The sequence below is a fragment of the Aythya fuligula genome, chromosome 3 (assembly GCF_009819795.1).
Source record: "Aythya fuligula isolate bAytFul2 chromosome 3, bAytFul2.pri, whole genome shotgun sequence".
In the NCBI taxonomy this organism is placed as follows: domain Eukaryota; kingdom Metazoa; phylum Chordata; class Aves; order Anseriformes; family Anatidae; genus Aythya; species Aythya fuligula.
In genome coordinates, this window is record NC_045561.1 from 46,491,794 (window position 1) to 46,507,883 (window position 16,090).

Consider the following 16,090-nt stretch of genomic DNA (forward strand, 5'->3'; position numbering starts at 1 on the left):
GGGGGGGGGGGGGGTGGGGGGAAAAAGAGAAAGAGAGAAGATGAATAACTGGGAGAGAATTATGCTCCAAACCTTCCCTGGTCATGGAGTATTGACAGAATAAGAACTGCTGAACTGTGGGCTATTTGGAAATGCATTTGTCAGTCAGTGCACAACCTCCCCTAAGTCTGAGCCTTATATTTGGTTAATGCTATTAGTGCTCAGAAAGACTATTAGGAAACTGACAGATGAAAATGATATCTGAAATTAGTATTTCTGGCTGTTCTTCCCTCCTCTGGGTTATTTCTACAAATCAGATGCTGTGAATTCTTATCTTGTTCCCAAATCGAATAACTCCAGTGAGCAGCACAGGCAGGTTTTGAAAGAGGAATCTCCAGTGGTCTGTGCCTCAGAGCTGTGGTTTATTCTCTCCCTCCTTGACTTTGAGGCAGCTTCATTAACTTGGACTTAGACTCTAGACTCAACTCCTGTTGTGGAGAGAAAAAAAAAAAAATGCATGAAAGAAAACCTCAACGTGATCCAGACAGACCTTGAAAAATTAGATCCACAGAAAAAAAGAATACAGTCGGAACTTGCAAAGACATTTTATTTTATTGGCCTTGTAATTTCCTCACTAAACACGCTTTTAGCAGCCTACCCCTCTCAGAATCTTAATCATCTAACGGTCCCTCATAATGGCCCCATTCATGGCTCTGCAGAGCAAAAGCTCTGTGATATCGCAAATACAGGAACTCAGAAGATACAGCATGTTCCCGAGGAAGGGCTGCACACCCACAGATAGTTGGCAGAGGGAATTTGCTACTTGGAGAACATAAAATAATACAAATATGTGGATTTTCTTTCTTTCCTTTTCTCCTTCTTTCTTTCTTACTTCCTTTCTTTTTATTTTTTCTGAAGCAAGGAAGAAGAGATGCTGTGGCTGATCTGTGTGTAAAGAAAAAAAAGCACTCTGATATACAGTTCTGAATAAAGCTGAATATTATAGGCTCTCCATCTCTCTCCTCCACCATTTCCGACTGTTCATTGACTACTATAAATTAATATGACGTGATATATTGTATGGGCTGGAGACATTTTATGAGCTTTTGAAATCTTTTCCAACAGGAAATGTGAGGCATCACTTACTGTTCAGGCTTTTTTGGTTTTGTTTGTTTGGAAATGAACCGTAGGCTGAAAATCTTTCAGCTGGATCAGAACAAAGAATAATGAGTTGGTCAGCATCCTTGAGAACTGCACATTTTCAGTGATCCAAGTACATACTTCTGCAGATCTTTTCTATGATAACAGAAAAAAAAAAGAAAATACCATTGCATCAAGAGGTAAGTAACTGCAAAGTTTTCACAAGCTACTAGCCCTGAGATTCTGTTCCCCCTGAAGCCCCCAGTGATTTATGCTTTCTAGGTACTCTTTGCAACCATTTATTTTTTTCTTAAATTCACACTCTGACTTTATCTAAACAAAAATGGAGGGGGGGGGGGGGGGGGGGGGGAGAGGAGAGGGGGGAGAGAAAGAGGATATTTTTCCAAACAGAAGCTATAACATATGCAAAATACAGCCCAGAAAATTAGGTTTCTTCACTTATATTAAAAAACCCTTTCAGAAAAACCTGTAACTACTGCAATAAACAATATTAGAGTTTAATTTAAAAAATAAATAAATCACAGTTCAGAGGAAATATCAACTCCTTGGTAGGACAGTTTAATTAATACACTTGATATTCTAATAGTCCCAGTGATTTCAGGATCTGTTGTCCCCAGTCTACTCGTTTAATATTGACCCAGAGCATCTGCATAATTTTATGAAGCTCTACTGGTTTTTATTCCAGCAGGAAGCAGTGTGCTCCCTCCAGACCTATTGGGTAGCCAAACACCATAATCTGTATTCCTAGCTACAGTGGAAAAACTAGAGTAGTCCCCAGAAAATTGTAAGAATTATGTGGAAAAAATGGCAAAAGCAAACAAACAAACAAACAAAACACTTTTATCTAGGACCCCCACAAGATAAAGTTTACCTTTGGTTCACATCCAACCAGCCTAGAACTTGCTGTTGAATAAGAACCCTATTGTATCTAGCATGTGCAGGTGTGGTCCAGATCAATTTCCGTATTAGAAATATCCAAATTAAAAGGGGGGATGGGGATGGGGCAACAAGAACTATTGCAACTATTGTATAAGATACAGAGAGTACTACATACCTAAAGATTTATGGATGCATCCACACTTGAAACTATAATGTAAGGCAAGAACTTAACCAAAATGGTTTTGTGGACAGGGCTTCTTTCCAGAGTCCTGCTTTTAACTACCAGAGAGGCCACCACTGTGGCTATCTGGCAGCCTGTGCATGAGCCTCATTAGGAATCACCTTTGTGTTGGTTGTGCTCCAGGAAACTCATCATACAGGCATGTAAAGACCCACCACAACACTGGTACCTTGTAAGAAGAACAAAGGAGCCTAGGAGAAAGAAAGAGTTTATTTCTGCCCTGTGAAAAATGTCTCCTCCAGAAGAGAGCAAGCAGAGAGCTGTATGCATGCCAGACTACCCAACCACACCTGTCCTAGACTGATACGGCAGCATCACTCTCCACATTTCATGAATAATAAATGCTCATGTTAAAGGAGGGGATGGCAAGAGAGGATAGGTTGAAGGAAAGCATAAGTTAAACAGCAAGAAATGCATCTAATACTTGCATTTACCAACTGAAGCCCAGAGTTTTGCATCACTAGGCAGAAGGAACAAATTGACCTCTTCACAGAAGTGGAGCACTGAAGATGTTTAATGAATTGCTTCAGAAACAGAATCAGTTCTACACCGAACACAGGTATCGCAGGGAGGAAAGAAAAAAAAAAGAAAAAAAAAAAAAAAAAGGACACATAAAAGCACTGTGCAAACTGCTGACAGCACTCGCTATGTGAGAGACAATCAAGGTACTTAACGTTTTAAAACACATGCTTGGCATAATAACCAGCGCTGCAGAATCCTCATCCAGACACTGAATGAAGAGGAGCATCGCTACACTAGGATTATAAAAGATATCCTTTAAGCCTCTTGCATAAATGCATGTGTTCTGAGCTGGAGAAATGTTAACTTATATCCTTCATGCACCTAGGGGCTGTTTTCTACCTCAGAAGCTGAGGGGAGCAGAAGGGGGCATCATGCTATTGATTTTCTACCAACATGTTTAACCTTCCACTGCTGCTGTCAGCACTTCCAGTGTTAATGCCAACAGCAAGTGAACTACCTGCTGGTGTGCAGAGGGATTTTTTCAGCTGTAAGATTTGGGAAATCAGAGGTCCCTCTCTCAGACCTGGGTTAATTAATGACCATACCTGAAAGGGTGTGGATGAAGGAGAAAAAGGGGAAGGGTGTCTGCAAGTTCAGACAGAGTTTCCTACGCAACTCACAAGCAGCCACTCTGTAATTTCACTGTGCCTTTGGTTCTGAGTCACACAGTAACACTCAGCAACTGGAATATACACAGTTCTTCTAATGAATATTTCCTTTAACAAGTGCTGTGCTGTAACACAGCAGCAGTGCTCAGGCTGTGGGTGGTGGGGAAGCAGCCACTGTCCAGCTTCCAGGCCCTACAGGGGCTGCTGGAGCTGAGACAGGCATTTTGCAAGAGTCAGTAGCTGGAAAGGCTGGTAACAGCTTGTGTAGCCCTGCATTTCTAGGTCACTAGGGCAGGTTCAGAAGCACAGAGAAGTCAGCTTCATCTCTCCAGCAGTCACCTGGTGCCCACACAAAGTGAGGCAGTTGCTTCAGTCCCATTCCTCCTGAGCAGTTGCTTGTGCTTGCTGCGAACCCACACTGGCTCCTTGATCCCAGGCTCCTCAGAAAAGCCCAGCAGCAAACCGACGTATAGCTTGAACTGCTCCCTGACGCCTGTGAAACCTGATTTATATCAGACAGCTGATGTGTCATCCTCACAGTAAATTACAATTGTCTTGAACTTTTGACCAACTTACCTCCACTCTGTCTACTAATGTAGCTCCGCCGAGTATAATTCACACGCTTCCCACTGTTGCAGCTGCTGTCTATAAAGGGAACCTCAGCAAGCAGGAAAACAAAGTCTCTCCTTGTCCCATACATACACAAGACCCGCACACGCACGATTCCCAGCAAAGGAGAGCAATATTCAGTCCCAAAGCAACTGCAGGGCTGCCCTGCAGTACCATGCAGACAGGCAAGGGCTGAGCACTTCCAGTAGCACCGGAGGTGCCCCAGCACCCTGCCCCAACATCCTGCTACAGTAATTGCTCCCCTCTAACGAGGCAGCAGGTACCAAGCCTTAGTACAACAGAGCTATGACGGAGTTTCCTAAAATGCACTCGATACGATTTTTGTTGTTGTTATTACCTCCTCCAACACAGTTTGGGCTTGCAATATTAAGACAGCTTGGGTTTACATACAGAGGGAATACAAATAGCTTTCCTGCAAAATAAGTGGTGAAAACACACCATTCGCCGGTGCTGTGTGGCTTGCTGGATTTATAGTCTCCCATTTGGGATGAACTGCACAATTCTCTTGCGGCATTGCCATTATGAATAATGTGGCCACTCTAAACTCACACTAATAAAACCTGAATGTATCACCACATTGTTCGGCGCTATGTATAGGAGAGACCCATCCATTAGCGAGGCGGGCACTGAAAACTCTTTGTGACAGGAGCAGCGCAGGGACAGCTTCACAGCAGCTATTCAGAGCCACTTTACAACTTCCTGAGCACAGCCGAAGCTGGGCTGTGTGCCAGCACTTTGGGAAATGGTTGGCAGAGAAGGCTCAGGCCACTGATTTGTAGATCACATGAATCCCCAGGCAAAAGAAAAGGGGTAGTGAGAGTACCTGTTAGAGGGTACTTCTAGCATGCTCACAGCCCACCTTTACCATTGGTTTCAGCCCACTCATGCCTTTTACAAGTCCCCTGGCAAAACCGGGTTACTAAGATTTGCAATCTGGACAACCATGCCATTTCTTTAGCTACGGTTTTGCTATTAGTGACCACCGTAGCCTTCATGGACCATCAGAAATGTTCAAACCTGAGTGTGGTAGGCAGCCACGCCAATAACAGCAGGACAACCCAGGGGTTCCTAAAGCACCATGCTCTGAAGAAAGTTCCTCCAGCTCCTGCAGCTGCTAACGTGGTGGGGCAGGAGTAGAAGCACAGCAGATTTTCTGCTGCCACTAGCCTAGTTACTGCAGCCAAGCATATGACTACAGAAAGCACATCTGTCTACTCAGAGCAGAGGCAAAACCAAAAGCAATGAATATCTATCAGCAATACTATCTTCTTCCAAGCCAAAAGCCTCCAGACTTCACTAATGGCTCACACGTGCTGCTTCCTGCGTGCCCCATGACCAGGCTGGCTGGTCTCCATTTGTCCTGCTTCAAGAAACTTTAATTTTATGAATGCTTTAACCCTGGAGAGCTACCCAGGAATGTACTCACACCATGTGTTACATTTCTTCTGCATGAAGATCCTAACAAATATCTTGCAGAGTTCAACTGCCTTCCTTTACAGAAAGGCACATTTTTGCTTCTGGATTGCCCTTTCCTCCAAGCAGCAGTATTTAGCCATGCAAAACAGTCCTGAAAATTCACCCGACTGCTGTGGCACAAAGACAGCCCTGACAAGAAAGTTTAAATTGAACATTTTTCAGTGGATGACAAATCTTGGCCTGCCTGAAGCCTCTGAAAGCCCAAAATGCAATGCAAATTAAAGTTCAAGGAGCCTAGAAGGAAACTATTTTAGCTTTAGGCTTTCAACCAAGAAAAAAAAAGTTTAAAATTTTATTTAAAATAGCAGTTCAATCATTTACTTTCCCAATATTAATGAACGCCTTCTGTATGTTTCCCCAGATAAGGCTGTGATTCACGTCGCAGGCATACCCCAGAAACTCAAAAGGTCAGAAAGATGGCAACAAAGAGTTTTGTTAATATTACCTAGAATCCACTCTGTTCCTTCAGCTATTTTAGTATCAGTAAATAATTCTTTACGTTTTCTGACCTAAGCAGTTCCGTTTGAGAAGTTTCCCAGCCTGGATGTTTCTAAAATGTTACCAAATGATTAAACACAAATCCTCAAATGAAGAGAGCAGGTTTTATTAAATATCCCAGAGCAGTGCTGTCTGCCCACACTTATGCCCATGTCTGGCTGCTGGCTGATAAACGCCTTGGCTTTAAGATATTACTTATTAGCATGCCTGTATATTTCCACCTCACACAGCCACCCAAGGGTGATTGCTATCTGTTAATTGAATTCCGTGCCAGCAACTGTGTCTTTGTGTGCCTGCCATTATAATTTCGAGGATTGTGACTTCATTTCCTATTTACAAGTTGCAGTGATAAAAAAGTATTTATTTATATATAAGTAAATACAACATTTTTGTAGCTATTTGGGGGGTGGAAATCACATGTGAAATGCACAGGTGTCTCTGTTCTTTTGCATTCCTTTTTCTTTTGCATTTTAAAGGCATTCTGATTCTCACCTGAAACAGACCGTGTGTGGGGAAGTGAAGGGAGAAGGGGGTAGAGAAACAAAGAGAGATGCTTACATTCAGAGCAGAGCAAGCTGAGGCTGTAGAAGTACTTAGGTCCTCACTTTCCCAGCACTGGACTCCATGTTGCAGGCTTATTGGAGTAACGATTTACACATAAACTGCACTTTATTCAAGCATTTCAGAGCCGTTTACCGTCACTGCCTTCATAACAATGTTTTATGGAATACTTCTGCCATTATTCTAGATGAGAAAATGCGATGTGGACATTGATTGAGTCTCCCAAGACCACACTGTGAGACTGGGGTAGGACTAGGTGAGAGAACCAGCCAACGACACTGGACCCCACCGGTGCTTGAATGAAGCCTAACATGTCTGACCCTCAGGCCTGCATCTTGGCGGCAAGAACCCATGCCTCAGCTAACTTGTGATGGCTGCCAGAAGAAAGCTGAAGCTTTTGAAAAGACATTAGACCTTCTGAATGGCAAGCACAGGAAACTCCTGAACCACCAACCACAGTTGGCTGCTGTTGCGGGGAAAGCTTGTCTATAATCCCTTTCATAAATGCACGGGGATTCACTTTATAATACCTCCTGGCTTTCTTGCCCCCATTATGTCTGCAGGAAAGTTGTTCAAGAAGCTCAGTCCTTGGAAGATCAAAAGCTGATTTCTCTATTAAGACCCACAACAAGCAGTCTGTAAGGAAGTAGATGTTAAAGAGCTTGGAGGGGGTTGTGGCCACCACAGACTAAGGGTCTATGGAAATGCAGGGTGATCTCTTTTATCCAGCCAATTAATATTTCACAAAAAAAAAAAAAAAAAAAAAAAAAAAAAAAAAAAAAAAAAGCAGTCAAGCCTACAGTCAAGCAAGCCCTTGTTACAGTGTCCTGTATGGAAATGGATTTCTTCCTACCCAGGTTATGCTTCTGAGCATGCATGCTGTGAGTGCTCATGATGCCAAATGGCTGCAGTGGCAGCACCCAAGTACTGAAATGAATCAGAGCCTCCCTACCTGGATGTCAGGCACTCATAAAACAGTATTACCTGGAGCCTGTCTACATGAGAATCTCCTTCATCACTGATTTGATTTACCTTTTTCCATAGCCAGAATGTGCTGATCTACAAGTGAATTAACATAAGCACCCCAGGAAGTTATAAAGTGTTTTGTGAACTGGAAATAAAAGGTTCAGGATCAGATTCATTTTAACAGCCTGGGAAACCTTTATTCAAATGATATTACTGTAGTCCAACCAGTCCCCAGTTTAAGAACACTTCTTGTCTTTAGTCTGGCTTTTATTAAAAAGCTGGATGCATATTGCTATAAATTAGCTCAAGAAAAAAAATCTTTGCTTGAATTCTTTATATTCATCACTGATTCAGCTAACACTAAAAAATTGGCTTCAGCTACCCTCCCTTTGTCTTACAAATCCTCTATAAATTGTATTATTTAGAAAATGAGATACAGTTACTGTTTTCAGGGAAAAAAATACTTCCAAGGACAAATTGTTTGCAATATAATAGATGGACGCAAGAATGTCATTTATTATTGAGATCACTCGACCTAATCTGTAAATTTATTTTGGCTGTTTAGAATTTAGGCAAACTTTATCCACTCGAACTATTTTATTTATTTTTTTCAGATTGTGTGTCACCCTCACAATAATATTGTCCTGAATTTAAGTTCCTGGATTTTGCTTTCTTAAAATATAGGAAAGCATTGTCTGTGCAAAAGGACCCTTAAAAAACATTCTTCTAATAAACCTTCCCATAATCCAGTTGGACGATGTCAGAATTAACAGGGTTGAAACATTTCAGGATGATTCTGCAGGTGATTTGATAATATTTAAAACCTGAATATTAAAAATAAATATGTTCTGAAACCAAAGGAAAACCGCGGGTCCACAGTGAAACAACCAGCAGTGAGAATTACCTTCTTCGGAGTCTGAATTGCTTACATTTTTTTCTGTCAAAAATATCATCACAAACACAATGTTCCTATAAAACATTTCAATTCTGACAAAGCAGCATTTCCTGGTGGAAGATATTCTGGTCAAAAACCTTTCAACAAAATGTACTTCAGACTCAGGCTTTGATTATATGAGAACACAGTGCTCTTTCAAATGTCTCAAATGCAAAATTAGTCCTGCTCTGTGCATAGCTCAGGACTGAGAGGTAAATTAATGCAGGGTGTTCTCTTGCTGCAAGCTCTTGCTATTGGGATGGGAAAATCAGACACATGCTCGCTAAGCCAGGTCAGTTGCTTAGGTGACCAAATCCAGGGAAGAGTTCTCATCTGAGAAACATTGTGAATTTGGCCTTGGTCTCATCCCAAGGGTTGGCCGGAGACTGGGGCCTTGGCCAGAGGCACAGTCATGCACCCATCGCGGCTGAGGGCTCTTGGGAGACAAACGAAATCTGCTCAATAAAGGCCATGTTATAAGGCACACGTATATAACTGAGGACTGATTGTACCTTTAGATTGTACCTTAACTTGGATGTTCCGTAAATCTTAGTCCTTGGCTCTGCAATGTTAATATTTTTTGAATCTGTAATTTTTGTTGTGTAATTGTATATAGTACATAATTACTCATAATTCATTACTGCACATGCAGTACTGCAGACAATGTTTAGACATTAAATCTCAGCTCAGTGATTGAATGGAGGGTACAGTAAACATAAATATCCATGTATTTCATAAATATTTGCATAATGAGCTATTTAAATGCAAGAGATTCTAACATATGTAAACAATTGGAAATACTGTATGTGTGTAATTCTAAAGTGGATGCAAAAAATATACACAACTCCTTCTAAAATCATATGATTTAGGAGAGAAACATAGCAATTTTTTTTTAAGGTTTTATGTATTCCAGCACTACAGACTGTAAATACCCATTGTATTAAAAACATGTTGCTCAGTACAATTAGTGAGTAAACTGTATGACTCAGACCCTTGGGTGACAAAGACAGGGGGATAAATGGGCATTAGTTACTGTCCAGTTACGGTGAAATCTTTTTGCAGTCTGCAGACTGAAGACATCCAAATGGCTACTGAACAAAGTCAGCACAATCAATCCTCATTCAACAAATACCAGAGGAAATAAGTTTTCTGTAGTTACAATGCTCCCACAGAACCACATTGCAGAACTTCTGCAAAACTTCCTCCCAACTCAACGTGCAGCAGTGCATGCAATGGGAACTGAGAGGCAAGCTCTGCCAGAAAACACCCCTTGCTTCTTGTGGTCTTAATGCAATCTGAGGTTTGTGGACCTGTGCATCAAATGCCACCTTAGACTCTACAACTCAGTCCACAGATTAAATGGTTCAGTTTGGTTTCTGCAGAGGAAATGTAATGGTAGAGGATGAAGGGACCAATGAGACTTTCAAAGTGAAAGCTTTTCTTTGTGTTAATAACCAGCCTGAGCTAGCTGTCAAGGAGAGAAACAATGAGTATTGTACTTAGCTAGGCTGCCTACTGACTAATTACTGCCTTTGCAGAAAGCAGCTTCTGTGCTAAGGACCAAAGCAGTCAGACCATATCCACTGTCCCACCTCTGAGCTCACAACAGATTAGAGAAAATGTGCAGTGGACTGCTGCTCCCATCTCCCTCCAACTCCATGACTCAGGCGTATCAGACGGACACTGCTAACAGGATGCATCCCACCTCCCTTGGAGCACTCCACATTTCCATGCTGGAGGGTTAGGGTTGGGAACAGGGTTCTGCAATGACCAAAGGGTGTTTAACTCCCCCCAGGGCCTTTATCTGTTCTCCCAGTAGAGTCCTAGCTGACAGGGCACAAGTGGTGAAAACCAAGGTGGCCCAGGAGGAGGAGCACCCCAGCAGCACCCAGCACCCCCAGGAGGTGAACAGGAGGCTGGCATGGCCAGGAGGAGATGGACAAGGGTCTTCTGTCTTTGGTGGGACTTGATCACTTTAGAGCATGTGTTGTTGCCTCATCCTCCCCAAATCATCTATGTGACAGGCCTATATCAGAACAGTTGCCAGCAGCTTCCTGGCCAAATCATCCCGAGACCTCAGGGTGACAGGGACATCTCAGCAGCATCCCATTTACCAGGTGACAACCTGCTGCCTCTGTCACGCTTCAGCCCACAGAAAGACTGCCTGTATCCTAAACAATGCCTCTTGTATCAACCCAGGCCCTGGATCTTTGTGCATGTCAAACTTCTGGCACCTGAGCAGTTAATAAATGTTTGAGTCACTGGGGAGCTAATTTAAGATAGCCCACAATAACTGGGTGTAGCAAATAATTGGCAGACTGAAGAAATGGAAGATAATATGAGATGCCTTTGGCTGGGTGTGGGTGTTTATGTGAAGCATAGGGAGCAGTGTTTGACTCACAGGCTAAGTTAGTTAGGCCAGATTTAAGGCAATGGAAACTTCAGTATGAATTTTGGGGAGGGAAGAAATTAATGTCATTCTCTTCTATGGGCATTTAGTTTCAATATTAAACTCAAACAGATTTTCATTAGTAACACTCCCAGTCATCAGACAGCTCTGAATTTTTAAAGCCTCCCTTCCGAACTCCTACACTACATTTTAGACGTGTTGTGTCCAATTCATGACAAGCCCTGCATCAAATTTTTTTTTTTCTGCCCAGGCATTTCACATGGTTGGAGGCAAAAAAGGAGTCCTCTGAAATGCCACACAGGAGAAAGCCATTTGGGTTGTGGGGGAGAGTCACTCAGTGTGCAAACCACAATCACAGTCATATTTCATGTACCTTCCAACAATCAACCCACAAAGCTAACACCACTCAGAAATGCTTTTAAGAGGTTTCCTACTCACCTGTAATAAAGATAACATTTACACTGCTGCTCCTTGTTGAGCAGCTGTTCTTAAAACCAAGTGTTCTTGACTAACCTGTTTCCAAAAGAAGCTTGAGAAGTAAAAAAAAATATGCCTTCTGAAGATAGAGGAAAAAGGTCAGTCAATTAGTATTCCACCCATTTCTCAAAGTCTCATAACATAAAATACTGTTATTTAAAAATAATATTATTAAAATAATGTTTAATTAATACAGGGTAGTTTTGCACAGAAAGAAATCTCTCTTTCATTTTCTCCACCCAAAAGTGATGGTTCTGAAATTAATTTGTTCGGGTAGTGGAAAGCATCTCCAGATCTTCAGCACAGACAAATGTGTGGGGAGACAAATGTGCACTTTTGACAAAACCTATGTAACAAAAACCTCTCTCTATATTAGACACTTTTCCAGCCTTCTCTCTCACTGTCCTTACTTGTATGTCTAGTATCTGCTTCAGCCCAATGTTCTTCTAAGAATAAAAGGTTAAAGTGGACCTAGCTCATGTCTAAACATCTGGATGTGCTATGGGATGCAAATGTCCTGAGAAAGGGCAGTTGGAGCTGGACACCTAAATCCATCATACATTGCATAGGCTATCTTAAAATTCTGGATAAACAGTCTGCATTATCCCATAGCCTTCTTCCAAAGTGCTACTCCCCAGAAATACATTTGAGAAATTAAGCATGAGACCATTACTTCCCAGTGCTCTCTCCAGAAGTGAAGGGCAGAGGAGGAAGTGAGGACTTCAGCACAGGACCCATGGTGTAGGGATGGCGTACATCCACAGCCAGCATGGGCATAGGCAGACCTCCCTTGTAGCTGCATTCATGCAAGCACCATGCAGCCACTCAGACGTGCTCATGTCTCCCTCCCAGCAGACTTTCTGCTTTCATTACTAGACAATTACACTGGACAATTTCTTCTGAACAGAGGCACCTCCTGCTCCCAGACCTGCCTCTGCCTGCTGCCTCTCCCAGCCTGCCAGGGACCTAAGCCATAGCCCCTTCCTGGTGCCAAGTGCCAGGCATTGCCTTTCAGGCTCTGGCTGGGCAGAGGCAAGTAGCAAGTGGTGCAGGAAGCAGGGAGCAGCAGCTGCACCACCACAAACTAACAGAAATAAGCAGGGCTTCTGTCAAAGGTCCTCTGTGCAGCTGCATGCTTTACATACCTTGGGACAGCTGTGCTTAAGACCAATGCTAGTCTTTAATTGCAAATTGCTTTAAGCAGCTGTTTAAAAAGCAATCCACCTATCTTGACCTCCTCTTGCCATCTCAAGCAGGACTTTGGAAATTGTTAAACAAAGGCCATCTCCAAATGGAGCAATGTTCATCTCCACAGGATGAACGTGGCAAAAGGTCCGAGTTTTGGGGGGTGGGCTTCAAACATGCATGCACCCTGATATTTCTGAGAGCAAGGATAAAATAGACTAAAAGGAATCAGAAATAGAGATTTCTTGTTCAGCATGGACAGACAATCCATTTGTGGAAACTGAAGAAGGAAAGGTTGTGCATTTTGAAAAGCAGACAGTCTGGATCTGCACCAACAGCTCTTTATAATCCAGTGGTGGAAGGTCTAATTGAGGCTGTACAATTACCTCCTCTCTATATAAAATGAAATGTGCACTCCGTCAGTGGTTATAATTGGTGGAAAAAAACAAACAAACAAAAAAAAAAATGGGGAGAAGGGTTGAAATACACTGCAGGATCAATTTTAGTTCTAATGGTTTTAACATTTCATCTATACGTTTAACTGGCTGAAGCGGATGGAAATAAAAATTATGTTAGCAACTGTGTCATGGGATGAGGCTTTGCTTTTGATTAAAAAAATAAAGGGAAACAACCATCACCGTTTTATAGATATCGTAATTTGTTCCACATACATTTTTTCAATAGTGAGATGTACTAAAATATTTAACTGGTAAATAAAAATGCCTATAAACTTCTAAAGACATCTTCAGAGCACCTGGACCAAGACTGAAGAATGTCCTTGCATTCTATGTCGTCTTGTAATATTTAACATAAGACTATATAAAAAGATATGCACATGCATAGAGTATCACATGCAACTATCACTTTACGCATCACTTCCACATAACAAAATATACTGAGTACTGATTTTTCAAACCTTATTATGCATTGGCCTCTTTCTGTTTCTTTTTCTTTTTCTTTTTCTTTTTTTTTTTTTTTTTTAAAACGATATCAACAATTATTTGCCTCTACATCTCTACACCAAGTTTACTTTGCTGATGTTACTAGCACACAGTGCAAACTGAAATCACAAACTGAGACACAAGTTCAAGCTCAGATACCAGTCCCAGATTTCCCCACTTTGGAGCAGTTTGGAGTTCATGTTTAAAGTACCAGAAACATAAAGCCTAATTAACACATTTTTTCATTATAAAATATGGAATATATGCACTAAGCTGGAGGCAAAAGACCATCAGCTATTACATGATATCACATAATTTGATCTCTTAAACCTCAGACATCAGTAATATTACTGATGCAAGTAACTAAATGAAACAAAAAATCTGACATGCAACATGTCTAGGGGCCTTGGTTCAATTTTAAATGTCTGAACCTTGGGTAAGAATCCAGACTTTTCCAATGAAGTTTTTACCCAGTGGATGTTTATTTTTCTCTAGTGTAATTTGATGCTGCTGTTGGTTTTGGCATTAATACATTAAAAGTTAAATTTATGTCAGCACCAACAGATCAACTATCAGCTGTTGCTATTAACTTTGACATCAAAATCATTAAGAAATTGCCATCATGTAAATTAATTATCAGAATTGTATTGGCATGAATGCATAATGATATTACTCATGCAAATAATTAAAGAAAATGCACAGTGAAAAACACATTAGAATAATGGCACAAAATGTCATTATTCTGGCTTCTTGACAACAAGGCACTATTAGTTTTCAGCACAGTGAACTTTAAGGTTAACAGAAAGAGACAGGGAAGTCCAGTGCAGAGCTAAAACTGCTCTTATTTGTGCCTGTATTTATTCAGCATACGACACCATAGGAATGAAAACCAACATTTTTAAACTCATCGGAGAAAGCTTTTAACATCACTCTGGGAAAAATTAAAAAAAGGAACAAGAGAGCAGCAGAATGACTTATAGTGCTGTTGTCCAAAGATATATGTTCTTTTGTTGTTGCCAATTTCAAGTCTCAAAGGACCTCCAGCACAGAAAGGTTGCTGTTATTAAAATGCTGGGATCTTTCTGAGCACAGGAGAGTAATAATTAACCTGAAAGTATTTAGGTTATCTCCTTCCACCCCCTACCCAAAAGGTAATTATTACTGATCAGTGCGCAGGGAGAGAGAGCCGTGATTATGGTGCATGTGTGCGGTCTCTTAATTTAATGTGCAATGGGCTGAGGCAGCTTTTTCGTCAACAGCGAAAGACTGTCCACTCCAATAGAACAAACATTACTAACGAGTCCGTAGTGCACGCCAGCTTACTCACCAGCTGGACACATTTCTCTTAAATGTCTCTCCCCATTCCCTCCCAGGCCAACAGAAGAGGTGTTTCTCAGTCATGGTTTTCTACTTGAACCAGAAATTATACTATAGAAGTAATGCAAAAAGGCAGTCATTTAGAGGGGTCTTGCCTTCCAGCTCCCATCTCTACTAGGCTAAGGAAACCCCATGCTTCCTCCAAATCAGGAGTTTACATCCTACAAACAAAATTTGACGTTTTAAAAGTTAAAGCATGGAGGAAAGAGCCTTATGTGTCTTCCTGTAGAAAGCAACTCCTAAGGCCACTCAAAAGAAATGGAATATCTCCATGGTAAAGCAGAGGGCTGGGAAACAGAACATCTATTTCCTTGGCCCCATCCTTGTTATTCTGCATAATTTCAGGCAAGTCACTTAAATGGCTTGCTTTAAATTCTCTGCTGTTGCCAAAGTGAGAACAACAGTGCCCACCACAGAGAAGTGGCAAATACACTGCAATAAAAAAAAATAAATAATAATAATAATTATAAAAAAAAAATCCATAAATTACAACTAGCAAAACTACCTAGGCACACACAAATATCCTACATGCTTCTGAAAAAAAAAATAAATAAATCTGTAAAAGATCCATTTCTGATCTAACGCCCAAATTCTGCCGCTGAGCCGCCAGCACAGGCTCCTGCATGTCTGAGGAGTCACTTCTAAACCTCAGTTCGGACCCTCCTTGTCACGGCACTTTCTAGTCTTGACAGAATGAACCTCGGCACAGAAACGGGATGTACAGGCAGGCAAGCTAAGCCTCAGTGGTGTCCAAAGGTCCGGTTACTGTTTAGATCTCCTGGCAGTTCAGAGCTTATTTTCTACAGTTTGCCAGGGGGGGTGGGGAAATGCACAGAGCAAACTGTTTTAGGGCAGTCAAGGTCTCTGGCAACAATTTAGATCGTAATTATTATCAGGGCAGTGGTAACTGTAATTTAAAAAAAAAAAAAAAAAAAAGGCTTGAAAGCTATTTCTGGCTTTCTTTAAACTTTGTAACATGCCTCAGGGATGGCTAACTTTTCAGGTTTGCTGTGACTTTTTATGGTAAAATGCAGACATTTTACTTGGAACAGTTTATTTAATGATGCCCTGAGCCTCTTACTTCTGTTTAACAATCCACGCTTTGCTTCTAATCCATCAACAGATAGGTCAAACTTGTACCCATAATTTAAAGTTATGTTAATAAGATCTATGACATGTCTTGCAACATTTTATTGATAATATGTAATATATTATAAGTATCATGAGCGTCCCGAGCTGCTGTCA

General features: G+C 41.3%; 1 long non-coding RNA gene across 1 annotated transcript in view; it reads right to left on the bottom strand.

Annotated features, from left to right (window-relative positions):
• Positions 1–27: 27 nt before the first annotated feature.
• LOC116487430 overlaps positions 28–16,090 on the bottom strand; it is a 30,717-nt gene continuing 14,654 nt past the window's right edge. Inside the window, exons 2-3 of the long non-coding RNA XR_004253084.1 lie at positions 1,126–1,275; positions 28–467 (exon numbers count right to left, since the gene is read on the bottom strand). This is a non-coding gene — a long non-coding RNA (uncharacterized LOC116487430). The remainder of the gene's footprint in view (positions 468–1,125; positions 1,276–16,090) is intronic.